Raw genomic sequence first — 26,114 nt, forward strand, 5'->3', positions numbered from 1 at the left:
AAAGAATATGCACTTTGCATCTGTTCGAATTTAAAAAGTCCTTATTTAAAGATCAAAGAAAAATAACTTATTTTGTGACAAAAAAGATGGGTTGCATATTTTTTGTCAGAACAAAAATAAACGCCTGTCTAAGATTATATTTGATTCCTCTACTCAGTTTTAAATTTGCGCTAGAGAAAAAATATATTTAAAAATACGACACGATTGTACTTTAAGTTTGAAAATAATTATGTATCAATACTCAATACCCATTTTTTATTGCATTGAACAGTTTTAATAGAAACAAGTTAAAGATGAATATGGACCCCGTCGAACACTTTGCACTTCTATTCACACATATCCTTTTTATTCCATCCTATAATTATCTCGGCATCAATTTCTAAAAATATTCAAAGCCGATTTTGAATTTGGAGATCAATAATGATCTCCAAATTCAAACAAGCGGCGCATCAAACGAATTCATACTCCATCCTTATAACTGTTAATGGTAGAAAGAAAAAATGGAAATCGTACGAACATTATTTACTAACTGTAAATATATGTACCGCCTCTGTATGGTATGAAAGGCGTTACCACTTCGCTTGGCCAATGTGGCCGGCATAACGGACTATGAGGTGTTTCGACCCCCCTCCAAGACTGCCAGTAGCCATCGCTACCAGCACCATACGATAAACTGTACTTAGGTAGAAGGTAGAAGGTAGGTATTAGACATCCCATTTTGAACGGTTCTGTCCATTTTTGTAACAATAAGTCCCGATTCCCCGAAAGGTAGGTACTCTAAGACGCTAAATAGTCCCGTTTTTTTTAAGTGGGGTCTAAAATTTTAATTATCTAGACCAAAAAATATTACGTAAAAGAGCTTGATGTTTGCATAATATACTTTTACCGAATTATAATTTCTCATCAATCACCAATCAATTCAATACAACCGTTCGATCTTTGTCTCCGTAGTATGTGAAAAAAATCCTGAATTATTTGTACGAAATTCTTCATTCATAACTGGTAACAATCCAATGTTCCGTTTTGACCCAAGGAAAAATGACCCCAATATGGATAGAGATAAGTACCTAAATATTTCACGAGTTATGAACACATTGACACTATTGTCGCAATTACTTTAACGGTTGTGAATGTGGTTGGTTCATTTGTTTATTTAACATTGCATTTGTCTTGTTTTGATTGTACGTTATTAAACGGATGCCCTTAAGACAATACGAATCCGGGAAGTAACGGACGATTGCCGGTCAGTTTTCTAAACGTTTCAAATAGCCGAAGGTGTGTTACCTAGAGCTGTTTCCTTCAGGAAATGAAGGCCAAATGCTTATTCAAATACTTGTAATAGAAAGGGAGCGAGCTGAAAAGAGGAATAACAGCATCTCTTTCATCCATATTCAAATACTTGTAAAAGAAAGGCTGAAAAAGGGAATAACAGCCTAATATTTAAAAAAAGATTTACGCTAAGTAAGCTGCAACAATTATTACAAAACATTTCAACGTAATAACCCCCTTCATAATTCGAATACCCATCAATTACGATTGTGACAAATGAATTAAGAGAGATCGTTGCGCGTGCGCATCCGTTACGTTGGGGGCCTATTATGGTCAATTCGGTAACGGCACCGTGTCGAGTGGGTAACGGACGATATTTTATCATCGCACGCGATATTCTGTAACTGCTCTTGAATGGTGATTTACTTTATAATACTTACTGTTTTGCATACGGTTTTATGAAGTTATCGAGATGTTGTTGCATCTTAAATAGAGACTTCAATTTAAAATTTTGATGCGATTTTTACTTTACGTAATATTCATACATCATACTTTTAAGAATTATTATTTAGAGTAAATAAATAATAATAAATTACACATCATGAATTACGTAATGAGTTTATGAGATAATAGATTATGAGATTTTTTTTTATCTTTTTGTTTATGATTCATAATTAATTAAAGAAAAGTGCGTTACGCATTATGGAAAGGATTAATATAAATAAATGACATAACCGTAATACTTATTGGGGTTCCAAAATTAATGGGTTAAAACGGAACCGTATTACTGAGGCACCGCTGTTCGTCCGTCTAACACCAGGCTGTATCTCATGAACCGTAGCAAGACAGTTGGTAATTTCCTAGATTATGTAGCTGTTATAACAACTAATATTAAAAAGAAGGATAGAAGTTAAGGTACGGCCGTTACGGTCATAAGTGAGTTGGGTGCCAACAAAAAAACTATACATATAGTGTATAGACACCTCCCTATGACGGCACGCGTCATCTATTTGACATAAACTTATCAACCTCACGTCAAATAAAAGAGCACTTGACAATCACAAGAATATTTTTGAAAATGGAAACAACTTGACGCTCTTATGTTTTTGTTGTATGTTGACTCTGTACTTGAATATGAGTGTGTAAGTGTTACTTACGTGTGTATGTGTATCGTGATGTAATAAATGTGAGAAATAAGGAAGTTCTATTAGACGATCTAGACACGTTATATTCAGTTGAAATATAAAATAGCAATGCGTTTTAAGTTTAAAAACATCGAATTACTTTACTATACTTTCAGATTTGCCTGTTAAAATCTTAAGGATGGACTAAAAGGTCTAAGACTGAATTTTTAATCCAGACTAGAAAAGTTCAAACGAATGGGAATGGCACACATTTCTGCTATTTAAAATGGCCGATGAATAAATGGAAATTGGAATATGTTGGCACTTTTCATATTATTCTAAGCATTTTTGTAACAATAATTGGAAATTCAGTACGGGGCGGAACACTCACGGTCAATACAAAGAATTACCAATTATTGTGTTTGTGTTTTTAAAGTGTTTAAGAGAATAGGAATAGTTTCAAATTTAATTCAATTGCCCTTCTACATCTTTATAGGCCATTGTAAATAGCAGAATCGGACCCTGTGATTTTGGATGTCGATTAGATAGTAACTTTTTAAGTTAAAGGTAAACGGCACACTTCATGTGTATAGGAGCTTGGGCCTGAAATTACAAGATAATCTATACTTCTATATCTATACTAATATATAAAGCTGAGTTTGTTTGTTTATTTGAACGCGCTAATCTCAGGAACTACTGGTCCAAATTGAAAAAATCTTTTTGTGTTGAATAGACCATTCATCGAGGAAGGCTTTAGGCTAAAAACCATCACGCTGCGACTAATAGGAGCTAAGATACAATGGAAAATGTGAAAAAGACAGGGCAGGTATATGTAAATCATAACTTATCTTTTCTACCCACGGGGACGAAGTCGCGGGCAACAGCTAGTTATTATATAAAGCTGAAGAGTTTGTTTGTTTGAACGCGCTAATCTCATCACGTTGCGACTAACAGGAGTGAAAAAGAATCATTACTTATATCTTCTAATCACGCAGACGAAGTTGCGGGCAACAGCTAGTTGAGTATAAAAACCATATCTAACACACGTTATAATATTCAATTCTCACCACACAAGATAACAATTAAATTAAACTTGTAGTCAACAATTTTCTTAAAAGACAAAATTCATTTTAGGGATCATAACTAACAGTTCACAGTTTCAGTTACTTAGTTCTCTTTACTGGGAACTGTGCTTTGGGAACTCAATATTTCCTCATTCCCCAACACAAAGTGGGCAACAATATCAATAGCAACAAAACCTTTAAACATACAAAACCATATTACCTTCAATACAAATAGAAATTAGTTACTTACACTAAAACGTCGTTAATTATTACGTTGAAACATGTAAATGACTATAAAATACGTAATAAGCTTCATGAATGGGCTGGTCGTAAGAAAAGGGCAAAATCGCTTGAGACTTAGACCTGCAACATGATACGCGCAACAACCTCTGCAACTGTTGCAAGAACACGCTACGATACCAGCAACAAATAAAGCTATTTTTGCCTAAGCCGTGAAAACCTTCAATACGAATATGATACGCAACATGTTGCAATACGTGCTACAAAGCAACTGTCGCGAACATTATTATATTTTCAGAGACGCAAAATTATGCAAGGCGCGTGCGTCGATCGCATACAACTCCGCCGGTGTTGCGAGCATAATCGTAAACGTGATCGCACATTAGTGTTGCCAGTTAAATAGCAAGCGAAACAATATTTCTTTAATGGCTAGTTATGATAGATTAGTCATGTTTGTAATTCATAAGCATGTTAGGTGGCATTAGGTAGATATTGCTCATTAATTTAATATCTTTATCTTGTGCTACCGTCCTTGGTTCAGAATTGTTTTTATGTGGAGGTAGGTTATTGGTATATCTTCAATCATTTTCTATTTTTTATCTTTTAGAATTATTACTACCAGTATCTGCACTACAAAAATATTAGAAAATAATTTAAAGGTCGGGTCCTATGCAAATTCCACAAAATAGTCCTTAAATCGAGAGAGGAAGTTTGAATTTTCATGAACTACCATTTTTTTACTAAGTAACGTAACCATGTTCATTTAGATCCTTCTCCCAGTTAGACAGACCCAGTTTTGCTATATTTTTTTGTCCTACTTATAACATGTAACAAGTAGCGTATGCCAACAAAAGCAGTGATCTCATTACAGAATTCCGTATGCTCAGTAGAAATGGAAATGAGTTGGAATAAGAACGTGCTAGACAAATCACGGTCTGGTTGTTACCGGACGAGTAAAAGTCGGGTCGGCAGACAGACAGACATCACGCCTTGACAATGCGCAGTTCGCATACTTAATGCGATAATAATTGGATCGTCTGTGCCTTAATATTGGAAAGAAGTGGATTATGTTGTGTCGTGATTCTTGTACGTATAGTCAACAGCAAAACTAGATGGCTAAAATCACAACGGAGTTCGCGTCAGAATTGTGTGGCGTCGAAGTGATTCGATATTAGGTAAACCGGAGTAAAAGCGAGTACATTTCAAACAGTCATGAGTTGAACTTCGTTCATTTCTGATTTTGAATCTTCTTTTGCTATTGACTGTACTGCTCTTTGTGGCATTAACATGGTTAGCCTTAATAGCACGCGACATAGTACATTGATTCATAAGATTCAAGACAACACTGGAGCCATGATATTGTCAAATGTAAATTTCAACAATTCGTTGACGCGAGAGAGGAGTACTTTTCTGATTTGTCTGACGTTGATAGTAAGTACGACTAATTATTCTACATCTTTTTTCCAAGCCACGTTTGTTCATACCCCGTATAGCTAGTCAGGGTAAGTTAGCTACATAATTACATATAATTATATTTTTGTCTGTAATACAATATAATGAATAATAATTTTATTATTTATCTACAAGGTACGGGCAGCTTCGTATAACCCTAACCAAAGAGTCACTTAGTACATAAACTGTTTGCACAGAATGAATAAGACAAACAGGTGGTCAAATCTAGTGCACTTTCTAGTATTCTAATTTGAGATTAAATGTTAAAAGAACTTACTTCTTAGTTTAAAATACCTCACCCGCGTGGTTGTGGGGAAACCCGAAAAAAGCAGAACATCAATACAAACAGTTATAAAAACTTCTTTCTTATTTTAGGAGGATTACGATTGATATAAGACAATTTTTGCCTCAAATACGGTAGAATTTTCTGTAAATAAATCTTTTATTTATCGAGTACTTAAATTTCGTACAGACGGACTTTGACGTCAATCATTGCTTTGCAAATATCCGAGTTTTAGAACAAGACGCATGTTTGAGAAAAACACTTCAGAATTATATTCAGATCACGGAATGTCGTGGTTTGAATTATAAAAATTGGTCATTAGAGGAATGCCTAGACTTAAACTTTAACTTCAGAAGGTTTTGGGGAACTTCCTACATTTGGTTATTATTTATTTATCTAATAATTTATTTACACACACAAAACAACGTCTTAAAAATAATATAACACAGATATAGGTTATGGCAGTAATGTTTAATACGTTGACTACGCAGCAAAAAGTATGTAGGTATTGATTGTCGGTTACGGGTCAACGCGTTCTTTTCCTTTGTAGCACTTAAAATTTTCTTTAGACCTAGGAAAAATACTCGTTTTGATGGAATTTTAAACTAGGTTTTAACTATGTGGGTGAAATGTGTATTTATTACAATTAAAATGAGCTCTTGATTTCGAACCATTTGTCGTTGACCGGGCATAAATCTTGTGTCAAATGTAGTTTTTTTTATCATTTGATTCGTTAAAATCAAGCTCATGATTTCAAAGCACTGTTACATTTAAACATGTTTGTAAAAAAGTTGCTTGTGGATTGGATTGAAATGATAACCCAGGGCATGCTTGCTTATTTCCAAGTCGGTGACATAGGGACTTGACCGTAAGGTGAATTAACATGCAAAAGAAACGCAGTAAATCTATTTGGTACCTACCTACTTTTTTGCATTTGATCCTTTATATTCGTCTGAGCATTAACTGTTGTTGCCAGCAAGCCGATTTGTTACAAATATTGTTGATGCTTTTACCGTTTTGGAATAGTGGAATGAAATGAAGTTAAATAGAGAGTTTATTTTTTAAGTAGTATTATTATGTTATCAGTGTTATGATATACATGACGAATTCGTTTTAAGCAAGCAAAATTCAATGCTTACCCTAAGAAAACAAACCTACGTTTTATCGCCTGCGTGCCGGAGCAGCGGCGTTGCCCGAAAGGGTTACCGTGGCGTCGCTACACGAAGGCCAAAAGAAGGAGAAGAGAAGAGAGAAGGAAGAGTCTGATGACTCCCGCTCAACCCAAAGCGAAATGAGTCATTTGATAATTTCCCACCCGAAAAAAAGGGTTATCACCTCTTAAAAGTCCAGATAACATAGTTTTGCTCTTTTTTTGTCCTCTGTTTTGAATAACTTATACTTCTGCTTTGCCTGTGTATACTGTCAAGCATACACCCTCATTATTACGCGGTGAGCATGCTTATTACTGAATATTAGCTGGCATACGTTGCCCTTTGCATTAGGCTGTGGTTTTTTGAATTTATTCAACTGTGGGAATCTCTTTAGTGTTTCGTCTTGATTGGGTAACTGCAGGATGGTTGAGTATATCATTATTAATGTTTGCTATATGTATAATTAACTGTATATTCTCATTGATTTTTTTTTGTCACTTCTATCGATGCGGTTTTAATTTTCGATTAACAGCTGTGAATTTCCCATTAAAATTCCCATTAAAGTTTTGACAATTCGTTTTTATTTTAAGTCGATTTTATGTTTTTGTTGTTAAAAATATTATCTTTAACAACCATTAAAGTTTAAAATACCTCACATAACGCAATTCTAATATCCACACTCTTAACCCATTAAAAGGTGCACAAACCTTAACAACAAAAACAAAAACTAAAACCAGTGTTAAATATTCCATAAGAGTAATTTTTCGAATTAATATATATCAGTCATTCATTTCCGTATAAAAAACAAGGAAGAGCAAGTGTGGGCAGCTAGCTTCGCGCTCCGGTGCCGCTCAGCCTACCATATCACACGTCATAACTGAGGCTCTTAGCGAAAATCATCTTTAAATACCAGAGGCATAGTGCACCCATACCAGTGTGGCTGTTTTAAACCCATTGGCCTCGAGTAATTACCCTCTAAGTGAATGAACGCGCATCGCCATCGTATTGTACTCGTATCACAAATTTAGGATTAATGTGCTGAGGTGAAGATACTATCTTTATCTTTTCCTATTATTAATCAAACACCAAAGAAATTATGAGGACAAATGAACCTATATTATTATGAAACAAATACATCGGTATTGTTCGAACTCTTGTTAATACTACTACTACGAAACCTACAATACTACTGTAATCTTTATTTCATATGGCTGTATTTGAGAACGTCTAAAATGTAACTAAATTGTAGTTCTTGAATCCAACCCTAGCCGCGTTTCCAAAAGTGTCTAATCATTAGGGTTGATGTCTGTTAAAGTTTAGACGGTAATTGTTGAAACATGATTACCTGAGCAGATTATTTCCTGGACTAGCTAGTAACAAAAAACTATTACCATAAGCACTATACCATTTCCATTCCTTATAAAAAATACGTAAAACATTCACACCATAATTTATTCACATCTAACTTAACGGTTCTCCAGGGTTATGCTTTAGTTGAAAAGCGACCGTGCAAAGTGGCGTTACTTTGGTTTACAAGGTTTAAACACATTAAGCCCATCTGGTTCAGGTGAACAACAAACAAACAAACATGTGTGTTTAGTATTGGTTGGACTGCCATTGCGAAAGAATTATGAGTGGGAAATGTTCGGACGGAGAGGACGAAGAGTTTGATAAAACAGCTTTAGAAAAGGAAGAGTTCTGGGTGTTTTCTTTTTTAACCCCAAGAGAGCTTTGTGTTCGTGGCATCATAGCTACCGAAAGGATTGAGGGATTTCAAATAAATTTGTTTTGGATTAAACGTAAACGTGTTTTTAGACACGTTTGATAGAAATCGGTCGAGACATTTATGTTGTGGGAGGGTTACACGTTTTACTGTCAAGCTGTGTTTTACGGTAGAAAAAAATCTACATAATTTACTGAAGCGAGTTAATTTGTATTCAGAATTATGCTTTTGGGGCTTCGCACCAACAGCGAAGCCTCATACTTTTGACCAACTCCGTTCACGTCCATATTTACTTTTCTGCACGTTTTTGAAATTTTGTGGCACGTGTTTAATGGCGTCTGGCCGTTTAAGTTCGGCCTAAGTCTAGACCACCCTGTCGTAATGTGCGTGACAGTATTTCCGATTCTCTCTGCCCAGTTAAAACCAACTGCTCTTACTTGTCAGCTTAGAATTTCGCATTTTATTGTTTAACGCGCTTACTTTTTATTGGATTCCTGACATTTTCTCCTTTTATGAGTTTTTGAACATTAAAGAGCAATTACTAATAAAAAATCGAATAAATATGATAGTGTGTTTTCATGTTTGTTACATCTTCACGCCCAAAAGCTGGAACCATTTTGATTTAATATGATATTAATTGAGAATGTTACATATTATATTAATTTGGTATTGAGGTAACTACAGTTTAGATTTTTATACACAGAAAATGGAATATATTGCTTTTACAATGTATTTTTTTTTCTTTTGTTCTCTTAACTGAATGAACTTAACAATAATCTCCGATGCTAAGATTACAAGAAGCAGAATTAAAGTTAGTTTTGTTTTGTTTTTTTTAAACGACTCCTCCTTTGGAATTTAATCCTTGTGTCGCGAGGATTTTTACAAACATACAAATCACATGCACAAAGACGCCCAGACTTAGAACAAGGGTTCGTGGATCACACAAATACTTGTACTACGCGGGGATCGAACCCGCGACACGCGCACAGTGGGTTTGGTGTGGTGACGTAAACCACTCGGCTATCCGTGCAGTCAGTAATCATTGCCTGCTGTTTACAACCATTCATGAGCATTAAGCATGCCTATTTACGGTAAATTAATAGTCGTCTCGTATTAGTCATTGAATGGGCGGAGTCATGAACACGCCTTTTGTTGACTCCTGAGTTTTAATTTGAGTAAACTACATTGAACTACCGTACACTTAAACATTAATAAAACTGTCATGTCTTTAATTTGGAAATACCGTGAAATTGCTTTTATTTTAATAAGTTTTTTTATGATAGCAGATTTTTTATTTTGCCAACGGCAATTAATTATATTTATAGTTTTCTTAATTGAAACTAATACACAAATTATTTTGTTTTATTACTATTAAAATTCTTCGATATTATATTTAAGAGGTTTGTAAGGTTGTATTCTTATGGAATACCTTTGTCCGTCTGTCATCATCATCCGTGATAACTATAAGCGCAACGGTGAAAGATACGATGTACGTACTTTTTTTCTCGCTCTTTGATGCTAAGTGTTGTGAAGTCGACTCGAGCTTGTCTGTTTTTTCTGGATCCCAAAGATTTAATCTGAAGCAATTTAAATGAGGTACAAATGTTAATTCACTTTTATTTCTTTTCAGGGTGACAACCAACCTCTGTACGATGAGTCTATAAGGTAAGTCTAACGCATTAACAATATTATTTAAACATCATCTCGCATTACAGTGCGCATGCGCTAGATTGTTATAATGATGAGATGGAACGCGACCGTCGCCGCGTCGCGAGCATTTGTCACGCTTCGGTGATAGCTGGGATAGGCCAAGATAAGATAGTGATATATCTCAAAGATTTAATTATTATATTGTAAGTATTGAAACGTGTTGAATGTTTTATTAATAGAGGCAGCAGTCCTATGATTTGATTATAATTTAACCTCATAACGTTTTTTGAAAAAAATATATATATATATGTTAAGTACGTATGTCCATGTAAATGTCTTAAGTTATTTAATAAGTGGTTTATCGGTTTGATCCTCGGTTAGGAAAAGCTTTTGTGTGTTCCAAAAACGCTTGTTCTGAGTGTGGGTGACGCAAGTGTAAAAAAAACTGACACTATAAAAATCTGGATATTTTTACAAAATTTGGTTTCCATAAAGCCCACTGTTAGTAGTCTGAATACAAAGTAGCAAATATCTGCGAAAGTTTAAAAAAAAAAATCCATTATCAAATTGACCTTGGCATTTGAAAACATTATCAAAACTTTCAGTCGCCTTGTTCTACATAATACGCATAATACTTTCAAATTTATACAGAAATAATGAAACTATCCAATTTTATTGGCAAATTATAAAATAGCGTGAGAATATTATTAACTTAATAGTTTAATGGTAGTGGCGCCAGCAAGAAAAAAAAATATTAAATGGAAATGAAATGAAAGGAAAAACAAAAAAATCTAAGTTCATCTACAATTGTTTCTACAGACCGAAGTTTTAGTCTTCGTTATGCGACTGATAATACGCGACGCATTATCCGCCAGACATACATATCTGACTCTAAATAAATCTTAAATTTTTCAAAACCTCCTTTTTCGTCAATCACGCTGTATAAGGATCTATCTTATTTTATTTAGTCGATTCCAATGACTCTATCGCTGTGTTAAACGCTTGTTGCGTTTGAATCTTGTCCCGATGTCGCCTCGAGATGATAGCATAATAATACGCTTAGTAAACACTGTTTGTTCAATGTAAAACATTTTATTAGTTAAAGATATAATTTAATACCGTTAAACTTACGTAGGAGCAGACAAAATGCATAATTTGTTTAATTTAGGTCGCGATAAATATCATTCGAAAATGAAGGAAACGTCAATTTATTTCATAAGAGAAACATCAATTAAAATCATTAATTATATAGTCCAAACTTAATTCATCACTTTAATTTTCCGCATATCCTCCTCTAATTCCATACATGTGAAAAGGACACCAATAGCCCATGAAGCATTTAGTTTGCTTCTGCTAATATCCATCAACAATCTAACTGCATAAAACCTATTCATCAGCTCGGAACATATCATAGACAAACTAAAACTCTCATACAGAGTGACTTGCACTCACTTGTCTATGACCGATCTCTTGAACAATAAGACCTGGATCACACGGGAGGTATCTAATGGAAGTGTCTGTCAGGCTTTTCAGTGTGTCTAAAGCCTAACTTTGAATTTCCCTTCTTTGATACTAGGCTTTACATTAATAATATGCTATTAGCTTTTAAGGTGAGAATAATCTGCATAAATATTGTTGACGTTTAAGATAAGACTCACTTAGTTTTAAGTTATAATTATCAACTTAACTGTAACAGCTTTGTATGAAGTGGTAATGCGTATAAGTACTGATATAAGATACTTTAAGTTTTCAAACTCAACTTAGAGGGTTTCTGAAGCATACATATCTTTTTTGACGAAAATGTTGAACCCTTCTACTTGTATTTTAATTTAAAGGTCACAGGAGAATCTAAATGCAAAGATCAAAAATTCCCGAAAACATCCCATCAATTTCTACTAGAGTCAATTAATGATGCACAAACTTTAAGGAACATGGGCTTGAAACGACACTTCGTTTCCATACGGCATATCACAATCGATCAATCTTTAGCTTCAGATGCACCTAATCAAGCATGATTTTTAACACTTGTTTTAAAACTATCATTCCGCCCGATTTACTACTTACTTGTACGACAGTAAATCTGTGTATTTGAAAGATGTCTAGTTCCCTACGGCGTTGTATAAGGACCATTTATCAAAAACACGACAGCAAGTGGTTCTTAAACACTTAAGGTATTCGGTAGCAGTACCCTTACGATTCATTAACGTCACTAGCCTGTGTTACGTGCTTTTACTACTGTTGCCGCTAAAGAAGCGAGATGGCGCAATACTTTAGTCATATCGGCTTCTCGTTTCTTCACGCACTATAGTAATTCAGGCATAGAGCGGCATTTTTTTCACTATATTAATAGTATTATTTTAAGATATTATGGTAGGTAATGGTGGCTAAGCTACAATTGCACAAGTTGGCCGAACACCGATTAAGCTACGCTTGATACGGACGGTCCGTGGATGGGGGACCATCTATGTCATAACAAGTGGGTAAGTATAACCACTTACATCTTTAACAGTCTTTACGGGAAGACAGAAGATAGAAAGCATGATAACAAGTCTTACTAAGGGGTATTTTGCTGAACAGATGGGTTGAGGTGGTCAGATAGGCACCTTTTAAAACACTGGTAGGTACTAAGCTGCATCCCGTTAGCCTGGTAGCCGCCACCAACATAGTAAGGAAAGCATTTTGTCTTTTATACGCAGATAACAATTATTATTAATTATCTGGAATCGGTTACTGGCACTTAATTATGACCAACGGACTTACCGTTCGTCCTAAATTTTCTGGTAATGACTTTAGCGTTTACGAGATTCTAATTATGTGTATATCTTGAAATGATCGACGAGTGTTATCTTGTAAATGAACTGTTTAACGATTGCTACTTCCAGCACTATTAAATGAATGTTCAAAGTGCTAGTGCTAAATATTTATCATATTTTAAAATTTAAACTTAAAATCAGCCTAAACTCCCATATGACGTACTGCTAAGAAAAGGAGCCCCCATTATGAAAAAAAAACATGATTCATGGTTACAATGATATCGCTTTTACACGTCAACAGATTTTTTAAGCTATCTGAAGTACCAATTTAGGTAATACCTATCTTCTACCTTGAGAAGAAATGTCGAAACAAACTCAGAGGTCGTAGCCTCTTTTCAAGTCCAGACAATTCATGCATCCTCTAACATCTCCAAGCCGATCCACTTCAAATAGGGTACTGGTTTTTAGGTGGTCTGATTCTCATCCTCGTTTAAGATAATATATAATGAAATAAATAATTCCTTACAATGTTCACCTCCCATACAAACTGCAGCGATAAACTCATTGAGTGATTGATTGATAAGACAAAAATACATGTTAAACTGTAGAACAAATATATGATAAACAGATGCTACAAACTGACGTACCAACATCAGAATAATTTACAAAATCCATTCGTTAGTCAAACAGATTGCATTACACTCTGACTGTTAAATCGATCGAAAGTCAATACAGAGCGGACAGGTTTGCGGCAAACAGACACCGGTCATCAGGCCACGCTGAACCGGATAGAATGAATACATAAAACATTATGTGCAACATTTGTAAATAATAGTATTGGCAATTTTTTTATATTCGGTGATACATCGGTGGAAAGTTTTAACACTTCACTTTTGTTTTGTTTTTATGGAAAAGTCCGCTTCCTCATCTGTCGCGAGGCCTTTCAGCAATATTAAAATTAGATGTTCGAAGAATAGAAATAAACCTGAAACATTTTATTTATTATGTTTTATTTGATTTCTTATTTCCTATCAACGGGTTTACATTCTGCATTTTCGGCGCATCTGCTTGCTTAATTTTGATATTTCAATTGCACTTGGCGCTTCTAAGGCACTTTCTTAAGCCTTCGTCCTCCTGAAAAAAATCCGTATTGATTTTTATCCTAATTCATATCGTGATCCAACCTACAGCACATCCGTACTCCTAGTGAGTTACAAATATTCACTTGTCTCTACTGAAAGCCTTCCCTTGACCCATTTTACTACAACCCCAGACTGACAGCCAACCTTTGATGAATCACCACAGTTTACCGCGATGGTAAACTATGGTGATCAATTTCCAACTTGTCTAACATTCTCACTTGACAACATTAAGATTGGAATCGTGTCTCATTTAAATTCTTAGCATACATTGATATTGCATATCGGAATGGGATCGCTTGTCATTTTCCGTTGTCGTTACGTTATGAGGAAAACTGGTTGTAAGAAGTACATTTATAATCGTCCAGTAGAAATACTTGGGTATCTATGGATTATTGCATGCAGAATCGATTTTGTTTTGAAGTATGTTTGCTATTACATAGAGGTAATATTGTCATTTCAAGATCATGTTTAAAATAATTAAATTACGTCTGATAATTATCGATATTAATCAAGTAAGATACTTGATTTAATCTTTGTGTGGCAGAGGTTTCATTAACATTCACATGCTCAAATACACCCAGACGCTTGGCCTACGCGGGGATCAAACTCGCGACCCGTCGCGAAATTGTGGGTTTGGCGTGGTTACTTTAACTACTCGAGCTAATTGTAACTTACGGACATATATTTTATTGAATAATAGAATCCTTTTAGAAACGTTTTCAATACACCAACCAAACATTAAAACATACGAAGAGACTTTGCAACCAAGACGAAACATAAAAAAAATCTCAGCTGCCACAAAACAAACATTGGCTTTGATATCAAATAAAATAAAAACGTTACAATGTTCATTGAACACACAAACAAAACAATCAAGTCTAAACTAACACTTAAGTAACTTCCCTTGTGCCCTGCGCTTGAAAACTCGTTCTCTAACTAGAAATAATGCAAAGGAAACATCTAATAACCCTGTTGGAGTACAGTCAGCAACAAAAATCTTTGAACACTTACCAAAAATGTATCTTAATATTTAATAGGGACTGGGAAGAGAAGAAGTTTTAACATCAGGATTCTACGTTATATTAATACAAATTACTGACTACTTCTAGTCTTGTCTCTGATAACTAATACGCATTAAACTAACTCTTATAATAAAATTTTGTTCAGCCCCTCAGACAGCTTTTCAGAAATATTTTATACGTATTTTTTATTTTATTACATCATTAAAGTCAACAATTTGAAATGTATGATAGTGGGGCTAAAAACATCATTTGCTAGTAAAAACTTACTGGTTAGTGACGTCACACGAGATTTCTGCATCTTTACCTTTGCCAGCTTTATTTTTTTGTTTAGGAGACAGAGGAAAAATACTTATCCAATATTTTTCGGAAATCTATCTAACGGACTAAACAAATTTTTTTTTGCCAAATACCCCATTTTGAACATGCGTACACTGTCTGTTCCTGACTTTCGTTGCTGACGCTACCACGTTGTAGCACAGCATTATTTTAATAAGCCATGCGTGCTGCCAGATTCTTTGTAACGTGCTAATCAGCCTGTGAATAATTAGCGAGATGTTACCGAGGGACAGGTGGCTATTTTACTTTTAATAAGAGAGGCTTGGTTAAGACGTGCTAAAGGTATCTAGTGTGAATTTCAGAGGAAATTAATTGATTGATTTGTAATTTAACAGATGATTTGAAAATATTAAAGAGTTGCGTGTGTCAGTGTTTGCCAAAACAATCTTATATCCGTCAAAGATTTCCAAATAATACCGAACTCTTTTTTTTTTCTATCATGAAAAAGTGAAGATGTAATAATGACTTTACTACTAAGTCCTCTGAAAAACGCAGGTACAAGCAGGTATAAGGATAAATAAAATTTGAATATGATGACAGATTCTATAACCATATAGACGAACAATGTTGAGCCGTTTTAAAATAACGGGCACTAAGTTAATGAGCTCAAGTTTTTATAGAGCCATTAAACGTTATTACACACTAAATATTGCAGTCTATCAGAGATACGGTGGGGCACTTTGCGTACTATGTATCTTGGTAAATTATGTCTTAAAGTTATGATAGACTGTGGTACAATTATGAAAAGAATATTGTTTCTTGAAAGTTGCATAGGCGTAAAACAGTAAAGACGATTTGCCGAAATGTAACAAATTATGTATTTACGAATATGCTTTTAGGGTTACGAAAACATAACGGAATCAAATCTAGTGGGCTCCATCTAGACACAAAACGGCGTCGAGACAACCAGGACTAGGATGGAGCGATGATCTGGATCTAAAAAATGGATGGAAAAGTCATAGATCGGACAAAGTGGAAAAATTTAAAGAAGGTATTTTACCAGCAGTGGGGCACAGTAAGTGCTTAACAAAATAAAAAAAAAAACAGAAATAGATTAATGTTCTTTTCTCAATTTTTATAGCTCAGCGTATGTTAGTCCCATCTTTCTGTTACTCGGTGCACTGTTCCTAAGCGGAAAAGTCCCATACATTTCCTAGTCTAGTTATTTCTTTGAATGATTTTTGTTGCGGGTTAATAGTTTTCCATACACCTCGTTATATATTAACAGGTATACCAATTTACGGTACGAGATTACAGCATCTATTAAAAGATAATTAATAAATTGTTCGGCAACTTTGTTAGAGAAAACCATGAAGATATTTATTGACCATAACTAGGAAATAGGCAGGCTTTATGAGGTCTATAAAACAACTGCACTGTTCTACGGATGAGCGGGTACCTCACTACGGAACCAACGAACCATGATAATGATATGTTAAAGTATAATCAGTTAGGGACACCGCGAATGGTCAACGATAAGGACAAGATGCTACCGATTGGATTATTTTTTAATTCTCATGTCGTTGTAATGTGAACGTTGAGTTAGTATGCACAAGGTTGCTAGTTCGTATATGCAGATGTCAGATCTTGAAAGTTAAAGTCACTTTCAATTTTTTTCAGAATCGCCCGGAATCGCAATGGCAATCGCAATCGCCTTGTGATCAACGCTCAATCCTTGTAAGAAAGGATGACTGTGATCTTCAGCAATGGGATCCTCACTTATTGTTGTTATTCACACATATATTTACAGAAACCGTATCTAAAATAAGCATGGAGTCTGTTAATACTCAATATAACGTATTCCGTTTTTTTATTTCGACAATCGCACCTTTTTACTACTATTCTCGTGCTACGGAGTCTTAGACTCGCAACAAGATCATGCAAATGTTTGCCCTACGTGATAAACGAACCCGCGACACGTCGAACTCAATAGCTTTGGCGTGATTGCCTATACCAGTCGGCTACCAGCATATTACAAGTTTCTTTTATCGTACTTATGAATACAAAAAGTCTAAAGAATTCATGTCGAAAAGTCTTTACAATAACAACAAGCTTCACTAAATAAACAGCGAAAACTACGGAACTAAATGAAGTTATTTCCATACACATTAAACATAATAATGATTCACATAGAGTTGTAAATTGCTTGTATTACGACCGAGCTTAACCATAAAACACAATTGATTGCTAAGATGGTAATTACTCAACAATAGCCCTTAAACACATACAGTTATACCTTAGTAAGTTACTCGAACTCTTGTGAGGGTTTGGCTTCTAGTAAAGTATTTAGCACGGTGCATGTCGTGGAACATTGAAAAGTAGCTGGAAAAGCATAAAGAGAACAAGTGAATGACACTGTTAGGAGTTTACGATCAACCTTTATACAAGAAGAATCGGAGTCGGAAGAATTCAATCGAAAAGATTATCAGAAGATGAGAAGATTCCCAAGATATTAGTATTCGCAAGAAATATGGTGTACATAATATATTGTGGTGGCTTTGTGGAACTACTTATATATATATGAATTATATATATATATTAGATATATATGAACGAGGTGTTGGTTCGACCCCAACGCAGGTCAAGTAGCAATGAAGCATTTTAGATATTATGTCTATCTTCGTAATAATTTTAAGACACTGCCAATAAACAGTATCTCCAAACCACAGTGTTCTAGTGAGGCAATGAATACTAAAACCATCCTTATATGTAGTGAACAGCAGTGGGCATTTATATCCTAGTAAGTATGTTACACGAAATACGTGTGTATTTGTCCACAAAAAAGGTATACTGAAATAAGGATTTACTATAAAATTAAAATGCTACAGTAGTGTAGGCACTTCCTTCGACTCATCTATATTCAATGGTGCAAGTGACTTTACCTAACGTTAGGTATTTAAAGCCGTTCCCATAGAAACAAAGCAGAAATTACTGTAAGCATCAACGACTTGGAAAATTCCTAATAACGTTGTGTGCAATTCAACTTGCAGAAATAGGTTTTCAATTAATGTTCTAGTTATATTAGGTCTAACGGTTTTAATATTTCTATTATACCTACTAATATTATGGATGAATGATTGTTACAACTGTATAGATTTTAATGAAACTGTACAATAGATATAAATGGCTACAAATTATGTGTGAATTGTCCTATATATTAAGTAAGAAGAAAGTTATACCATATTTCTGTACATGCATGTAGGTGTAACATCTCAATATTGTCAGAATCTTAGATTTTTCAAATGGGTTTCAAAAAGTATTTTAATGATAATTTCAGTGTTGAAAACTGTAAAATAAGTTCTAGTCGACATCGCTACAATTAGTATTTAACGAGTACAACAGTGTCAACATTAGCATAGACACTAGATACCTCCATCACTTGATTTCAAAGTAATTCAACTATTTACATTTAAACACAAGTGGCACTTCATTTTCTAATGTCCACAGATCGAGTAATCAATTTCGAATCGACTTTTTGCTTTTTGTTTAAAAGGTCGTTTATATTCAATGTTCGGATACGGGGAAACCCACTCAAACGTGCGTCTTGAGGAGTTATGAGAAATACGGTAAATAAGGAGGTTCTATTTAAGACTATACTAATACGTTATATTGATGTTTAGTTCATTGTTCTATACACAACATAATTTAGAAATAATACTAATATTATGAATGCGTAAGTATATGAGTGTGTCCAAGTGGGTATGTTTGATACCTCTTCATGCTCAAAAGGCTAAACCTATTTCGATGAAATTTGGTAAAGAGGTAGCTGAAAAGTAGGGTTAACTCTGCTAGCTTCGTTAAACTAGGGTTATTTTTAGTTAGCTATAAGCTATATCCAGTCGGGCTAAGTCGCGAGCTAGAGCTAGTTGTTTCTCATATTTCTAAGAAAAATAAACGGGACATTTTAAAAAAAGGCCGTATTAATGTGATGTTTCCTTATTGAAGATTGACTTTCCTTGTATACCTAGTTAAACACAGAAGTCTTTAGTTTGAAAGCGATTTAATCAACACAAAAGCTTGTGGGTATGTTACACTTTAAAAAATAGCTCTTTTTCCAATTGAATCTGATATATAAGAAATGGTCGAGCATCACAACTACCAAGTCCCTCCCGTCTCCACTAGACACCACATTCCTCAATACTTTTTTCAGCAAAGCGTCTCAAATCGTTTAAGGCTTACTTCCATTAAGTACAGCTGACCATTACGTGAAGGTAATGTTAGTACATAAAGGCTGTATCCAACCGCAAATGGCGGTATTACCGCGCACAAGCAGCGCACGCGATCGATGTCATACACATCGTTCATCGAGCCTACAATCATTGCGCATGCGTGCGGACGTAATAGAATGTGTGAGGAATCCCGATAGAGTTCTTTATGAAGATGTTTTACTTAATAAGTCCTTTAAATAGATGTAAAGGAGTTGTCATTAAGGCAAGAATTATTTATTTTTACAATATACGGTGTCATTGCGAATGATTTAGAATATGATCAAATTTCCAGGTAGTAAAAAATTACATCTAAATTCAGGGAATCTCTTTTTAAATGAACAACCTTTTTAGTGGAAAATGTAAAAAAACATATGAATATACTACTACAAATATAAAAAAAAAAACAAATCAAAGAAACAGCAATTCTAATCGATGAAAAAGGGTTCGCATTTTTGCTAGATGTGCGTTTGATGTGGTCGGCGCAAGCGACGCGGCGTGTGCCGGCCAACTATGCGGTATGCGGCTTTTTACACCACCCATCTGCCGCAGACAATTATGACGAGCATAGTACCTTGTCACACTCAACCATAAGGCGGGAAAGGAAATGACTGCAACAGTAGCATCGTTTACATACACCGAACAGTTATTATGTAGTTGTCTCACATTTCCTTAGCAATCATTTGGTTGAGGACGACAACGGGTAATTTGTGGTCTGTTTTAGTAATGAGAATATACCGTCTTCTAGGATTTATTTAGACTTTTGATGGCATACGAATTGATGAAATCATAATGGAAATGCCGGTCCATTCGGGCGAGTCGAACTCAAGACACCGAGGTACCATGTAAATAGAATAAAGAAAACATGTTTGCAACAAACATAGGTCACCCATCCAATTTATGACCTTAGATTCTGGCTATCACAGTTTCTGAGGCATAGCTAACTTTGCTCTTTAACTATGGAACTTTAAAAAGACAAAACAATAAAGGGAACAACAATCAAACACGAAACCAATAACAATAGTTTATGAGAAAGAAGATTTAAAGAATGAAAACAAAAAGAACGTGACTCGTCAAAGGGCAAATGTATTTGCACCACCTGTCAATGACGTCACAATTGTGAGACGAGTCACAGACGCCCGACCATGAATCAGCAAATCTCCAAGACCAAGAGACCAAAGCCGATGAGGGCTACACTAAAGAAATGGAGGTCACAAGTCATCCCACAAGGCAAAGCGACCAACTTTCTTGGTATAATTGTTCTCCAATAATGAAATCACAGTAATGGATCTTTGATTACAGTTAGATTAACGAGAACGTTGATATAAACCTTCGTATTTCCACCAAGTCTTGTACTTCTACGTCTTGCTATTAATCCTTAAGAAGTTTTTGCTGTTTTTGATTAAAGATTTCTATTATGAAGATTCCCTCGATGGTTTATTGATTAATGACACTTTCTTGTAAGCCACATCGCACATTGTTTGATGTGCTTCCTATGTGCGTCGGCACTCTAACAAACAAACCGTTTATATTGTTTTTCGCTGTGCTCAACACGTTTAATGAGCAATCATTGTATTAAGATACAAAAATACACACGCGGTATTGACTCGTAAATAGGTTTGAAAATTGATGGGTAGCGTCGGTATTTTTACTATTATATCCACACATATGAAGAGGATAACAGATGCATTGGGTAAATCATTCGAGTGCTTATGGATATTGTGTTATATTCTTCTCTCCTTAACAATGTTCTCCAACAAACTTTCATCCATAAATTCTAACGAAGTCGGTTAATAGGTACATAAGCATTACAATTTACGAGCAGTCAAATAAATATTGGACTATTGTTTGTAAAACGTCTACCCATCCTTATTGAATCAGCTTAAAGCAGAATGGCGTGTCGAGATTACTTAAACGTACGTAACATTTGTTGCTAGCGCCTTGTCAGACGCAATTACGGTTTGATCAAGTACTTTGCGACAAATGTAGGAATTGCAGAAAATTGCAACTAAAAGCAATTGGCTTACGCGAATGCCTGGACACCATATGCCGTCCACATTACCTATGATTGTGGTATTCGAGCCAATATGAAACGAATGCGCAGCTTTCTCTGCTAACGTTTTACGGAGCGTCGTCGTCGTATACTTCTTTAATGGAAACGAGAATACTTTCTCAGTTGTACGTGTTTGCATTGCTCGCCTTTTTAACAGCCTCTCGGTACAAAATGAGCGATGATAGTGGATTTATATTGTGTTTCGTAACCATATTCTTATATTAAGTTTTCGCCCACACAAGTCGAAATTTGCTCTAAATCGGTCAAGTAACGAGGAAAGTTATTTTTTTCGGTATAACAACGACAAAACTGCACTAATGAGCAGTGTAATCGGTGTTTATAACAATTGACACTGTTTTCTATTTAACACTCGATGATAAATGAAATAATACAGAACTCGGATGACTAGACGCTACTTGTCAGATAAATTAAATTGTCAGTGGTCGGAATTCATTTGTAAAGGCTTCTATGGTCAGACGATTTTTTTATGACACATGCTCATCAAAAGATTACAACCGAATGGACTCGAATAGGTATTGTAACTGTTACTTTTTCCTTGGTAATCTCACGTGCAGTAGCCCAATCATGTATGGTAGTACTTCCATTTTGGGAACACCTTAACACGGATGTAATAAGGTTCATTTTTGGACTTGTAGCAGTCGCGTGGTTTACCGTACCGTATCTATATTGGTAGTTTATGAATAAGGCTTGAACCACAAACTGTTCTGAAGACCGCTAAATACGTGTCAAGTAGTTAGTGTTGAGGAAGATGATATGAATATCGATACTTCTGTGAAATGATTACGATAGTATGCAACTGATTGGATTAGCTAGTATTTAAAAAAAAATGTAACAATTTGCGGTTTACTTATTTTGTGGATGAAACTTGAAAGGAGGAAATTCTTAAAAAGTAAATGTTAATGTATAAATAAATTATTTATTTTAGTAATTGAATTCAAAAGGTTAATGAAGAGCTCGTACCTAAGATACAACTGCACAGTATCCAGTTGCAATGGGAGCCCACCTACATATTTGGGAAAAGGCTATTATGATGTTGAATTCAAATGGTTTATTTGTTAACAATTCAAATATCATTAGATATGATAAGTTTGTTTACCTCTCCCAATATTTCCTTAATTAGGGAAATGTGCTAAATACTGTCTAATTGTCCATAAATTTACTTCGTTATAAAAACACGATTCACGAACACATTTTTCTATTGCATTCCAGTCTGATCATAAATCTGAATCACAAAAGCAATTATTGTAACGCTTAAACTTTGAACGAGGTACATTGTTGTTCTCTCAACTTTTAACAACGTTTGACAATGTTGTTTTGTGAACAATGAACGCGATGATGCTATCAGATAGCGAATAAAGGTGAAATATTCAAAGGTGAAGGTCATACATTTTCTTTCATATTCTTTGAATTTGAACAAAATAAGATTGCTGTCGATAAGGTTGATATTCGGTTGATATCTGAACTTTTGTTGTTCCGTATTCATCGGGAAAAACCCCTATGACCTATTAAGGTTCTGCTGTCTGTCTTTCGATCTGTCACCAGGCTGTATCTCAAAAACTATGATAAATAAACAGTTTCAATTTTTACAGACAAAGTTTTCTGTTCAGTTCAAAATAAAAAAGTAAATAATGATTATTGCGGACATGAAATTGAGCAACAAATCTTCTAGCATATTATTAATTTATTATTAAGTTATTCTTTTGACAATTTATACGGAACCTGCCCTGTAGCGAATAATACTTGTACTTGACCGGCTTTTTAGAAGGTGCTTTAGACAAGATTGTTAAGATTTATATCTGTTTGTCTGTTGTTAGCCTCGCATAGGACACGGCTGGCCATATACAGACGTTTTGAATTATTTACTCTTTGATTTTGCTAGCATAGAAATGAGCATGACGATACATATATACATACAAAGTTAAAATATTCAATATTATTCTGAAATGAAAGTGTATAATATTGATACGGAAAAGCTTTTCTCGAAGGAGGTCTGTGATGTTTGCATCCAAATATGGGTATGTATGGAAAATTGATGAATTTTGTATCCTAAGTAATTGAAATTGAATATTACAGAAAATTTCTCGCACTCAAGTATCAAGAAATTTAAGTGTATTTACCAACAATTGGTATAAACACACTTATTTAAGTGTGTTATTTTATTATCCTAGTCGTTCAAATGTTAAATAGAAAACCAACTTAAATTTCTGTAATATTTAGATAAACATAAACTTAAAATTTACGATTTTATAGAGCTACCTGAGCTACTCTCATTAAAATTGGCTAATTTTTTTTTGTACTAATCAAAAACAAGAATCAAAATCGATATATTCAAGCTACGCTAAAAAATAGCACTTTTTGAATATCAAAAAATACTAATTATAAAGACAGCATCCAGTATCGTCCACTCTTCCAAACGCTTCCAAAGTGCTCTGGATGTGAATCAGAAACTGCGCAAACACCAGTGCAAAGCACGCATCACATATTTACAATAGTGTACAAAATTAAAACATGAATGAATTTTCACGAAAACGCGTTAAAATCAGACAGTATTTCAAGGATGATGGGGTATGAACATAATATCCATAGTAATCTAAACCTACCGTACTTACAGTCTACGTAGGCCATGGTTAACCACGCGATTAAAGCTACACCATCGACAGTTCCTATTAAAACATTTTTTACCAACACCACTTGAATGATACAGAATACTTCCGCGTATCTCCTAAACATGACAATGTTATACATTACGAAGAATGGGCTGGGCAGCTCCTTCTCAAAACAAAGAACGATCGTGATTTCTCTTTTGTTAAAGAAACAATTTTCAAATGTTGGCTATTTGTTTTTTTAACTAGTGATTAAGTGGTAGCCTAACAGAATGGACTTTGGTGTTGTGAACGGTCGTAGGTTCGGATCCCCGCATATAAGTCTTATTTATTGCATAATTATAGGCAGTTGTAACAAAACATAATGATGGAATTACTATGCATAGCCAAGTACTGACCAAAATTGCGAAGCACCAATAAACGAATAAGCGTAATTTCATACCAACACTTTCCCTCAAGCAATAAACCCTATAATCCGAGGGATTTTTAATCCTAAACTCTTGAACTGAAACTCCTAAAATCGACAAGTGGTTAAATAAGCAGACAACTTGACGACGACAATTGGTTCCTTAAACGGACACCAGACCATAAGAAAAAGAAGATAAAAAATCTTTAACAACCAAAGAAAGAATTCAGCTAAGAAACTGAAACTTTAGCTCACGTCTTTCGAAATACGGTACCGAGGTTTGTCAGTAGCCAGTCTGTCCAAACAGTATTTACTTGTCCGTAAAAAACTGACGTCGAAATTGTCGGTACCGGCGCGAAAATCGGCAAAGCAGACTAGTGATGGGACAAACCGTTTTTACCGGTCTAAGCGCGGTAAAACTAGCACTAACACAATAATGAATGCGCTATTGTCTCTTACACATTTTACTTTACACACTTGCTAGTACCGTTGTGGATTCTCGATTAATGTTTTTGTATTTACAATAGAAAGGAATTTGGTATCTAATTTTGGTAGATATTAAAGTTTTTATTTCTTTCTTTCTTCTTTCAGTCTTTCTTTACTTCATGTGAAATTAGGTACTAAGGGTATTGTTTTGTATTTTCTTGTAAAACAAATATTATAGTTATACATCTTTTTTTAATTATCTGGGTTTCATATAGGCCTAAATTATATTGCTCAAAAAAATCATGTGACACCAGTTTTGATTACCGTCTTGCATTTGTAATAGCTCATACTGTCTATACTACGAATTAATATCTGACCTAAGAAACATAAAATAAAACCGCCAAAAGGTTTAGGAGCCTATCACCAACTCTATCAAAGATGTAAGGAGGTACAGCACACTGCACAGTGTAAAGCCGCATCTCTTTTTCACAAAACTTCATCTCACTAGACGAAACTCTACAAGATTGTCATAAAAAATTAAATTCCTTAGTGTGGAATAAGTCACCAAAAATTTGAATACGTACGAGAATCGTTTTAAGCTACCAAAAACCAATTACACCACTCATTACACCAAACTAAATCCAATACATCATCACTATAAAAACATTGAACCATCAACCGTAGCGTAAACACTAAATCTGTACCTAGATCAAACAAACACATGTTAATTAAGACTTTATTACAAGTAATCTAAGTGCCAGTATCAGACTCATTAATAAGAGCGGTATCTAAAAGATGTGTGATAAGTGAACATAAAGAACATGGCGTCAAACCCGCGGCGGTTCATCAATCAAGTGTAATGTGATACTGTAATGGTGTTACATGGATTACGCTTCCTATTAGTTGCTTCTCAATACTTTAATTGCAATCGACAGAGTATAAATGTGTTATAAATACAATTAGTAAGGAGTAGGTTTGAGTTGATTCGTAGTTTAAGTTTTGTTAGCGTGTTGATCAGGTAGATTGAATTGAATTTTATAAGACCAGTTACCAGGAATAGATGTCTCCGAACACATACGCTGAACATATCGCTCTTTTTAATGGTATGAACCGAATAAGTCGAAGTGATATATTTGTCTATTGACAAAGCAAAACAACTTTTTTCCTAATAGCGGACACTTTTAAGTGAGG

General features: G+C 34.7%; 1 protein-coding gene across 1 annotated transcript in view; it reads left to right on the forward strand.

The window, feature by feature from the left end:
- LOC113504451 overlaps nucleotides 1-26,114 on the forward strand; it is a 63,860-nt gene that overhangs the window by 9,642 nt on the left and 28,104 nt on the right. The window contains exon 2 of the mRNA XM_026886745.1: nucleotides 9,937-9,971. The gene's annotated coding sequence lies outside the window, so the exon portion shown is untranslated. The remainder of the gene's footprint in view (nucleotides 1-9,936; nucleotides 9,972-26,114) is intronic.

This window comes from Trichoplusia ni, chromosome 2 (assembly GCF_003590095.1).
Source record: "Trichoplusia ni isolate ovarian cell line Hi5 chromosome 2, tn1, whole genome shotgun sequence".
In the NCBI taxonomy this organism is placed as follows: Eukaryota; Metazoa; Arthropoda; class Insecta; order Lepidoptera; family Noctuidae; genus Trichoplusia; species Trichoplusia ni.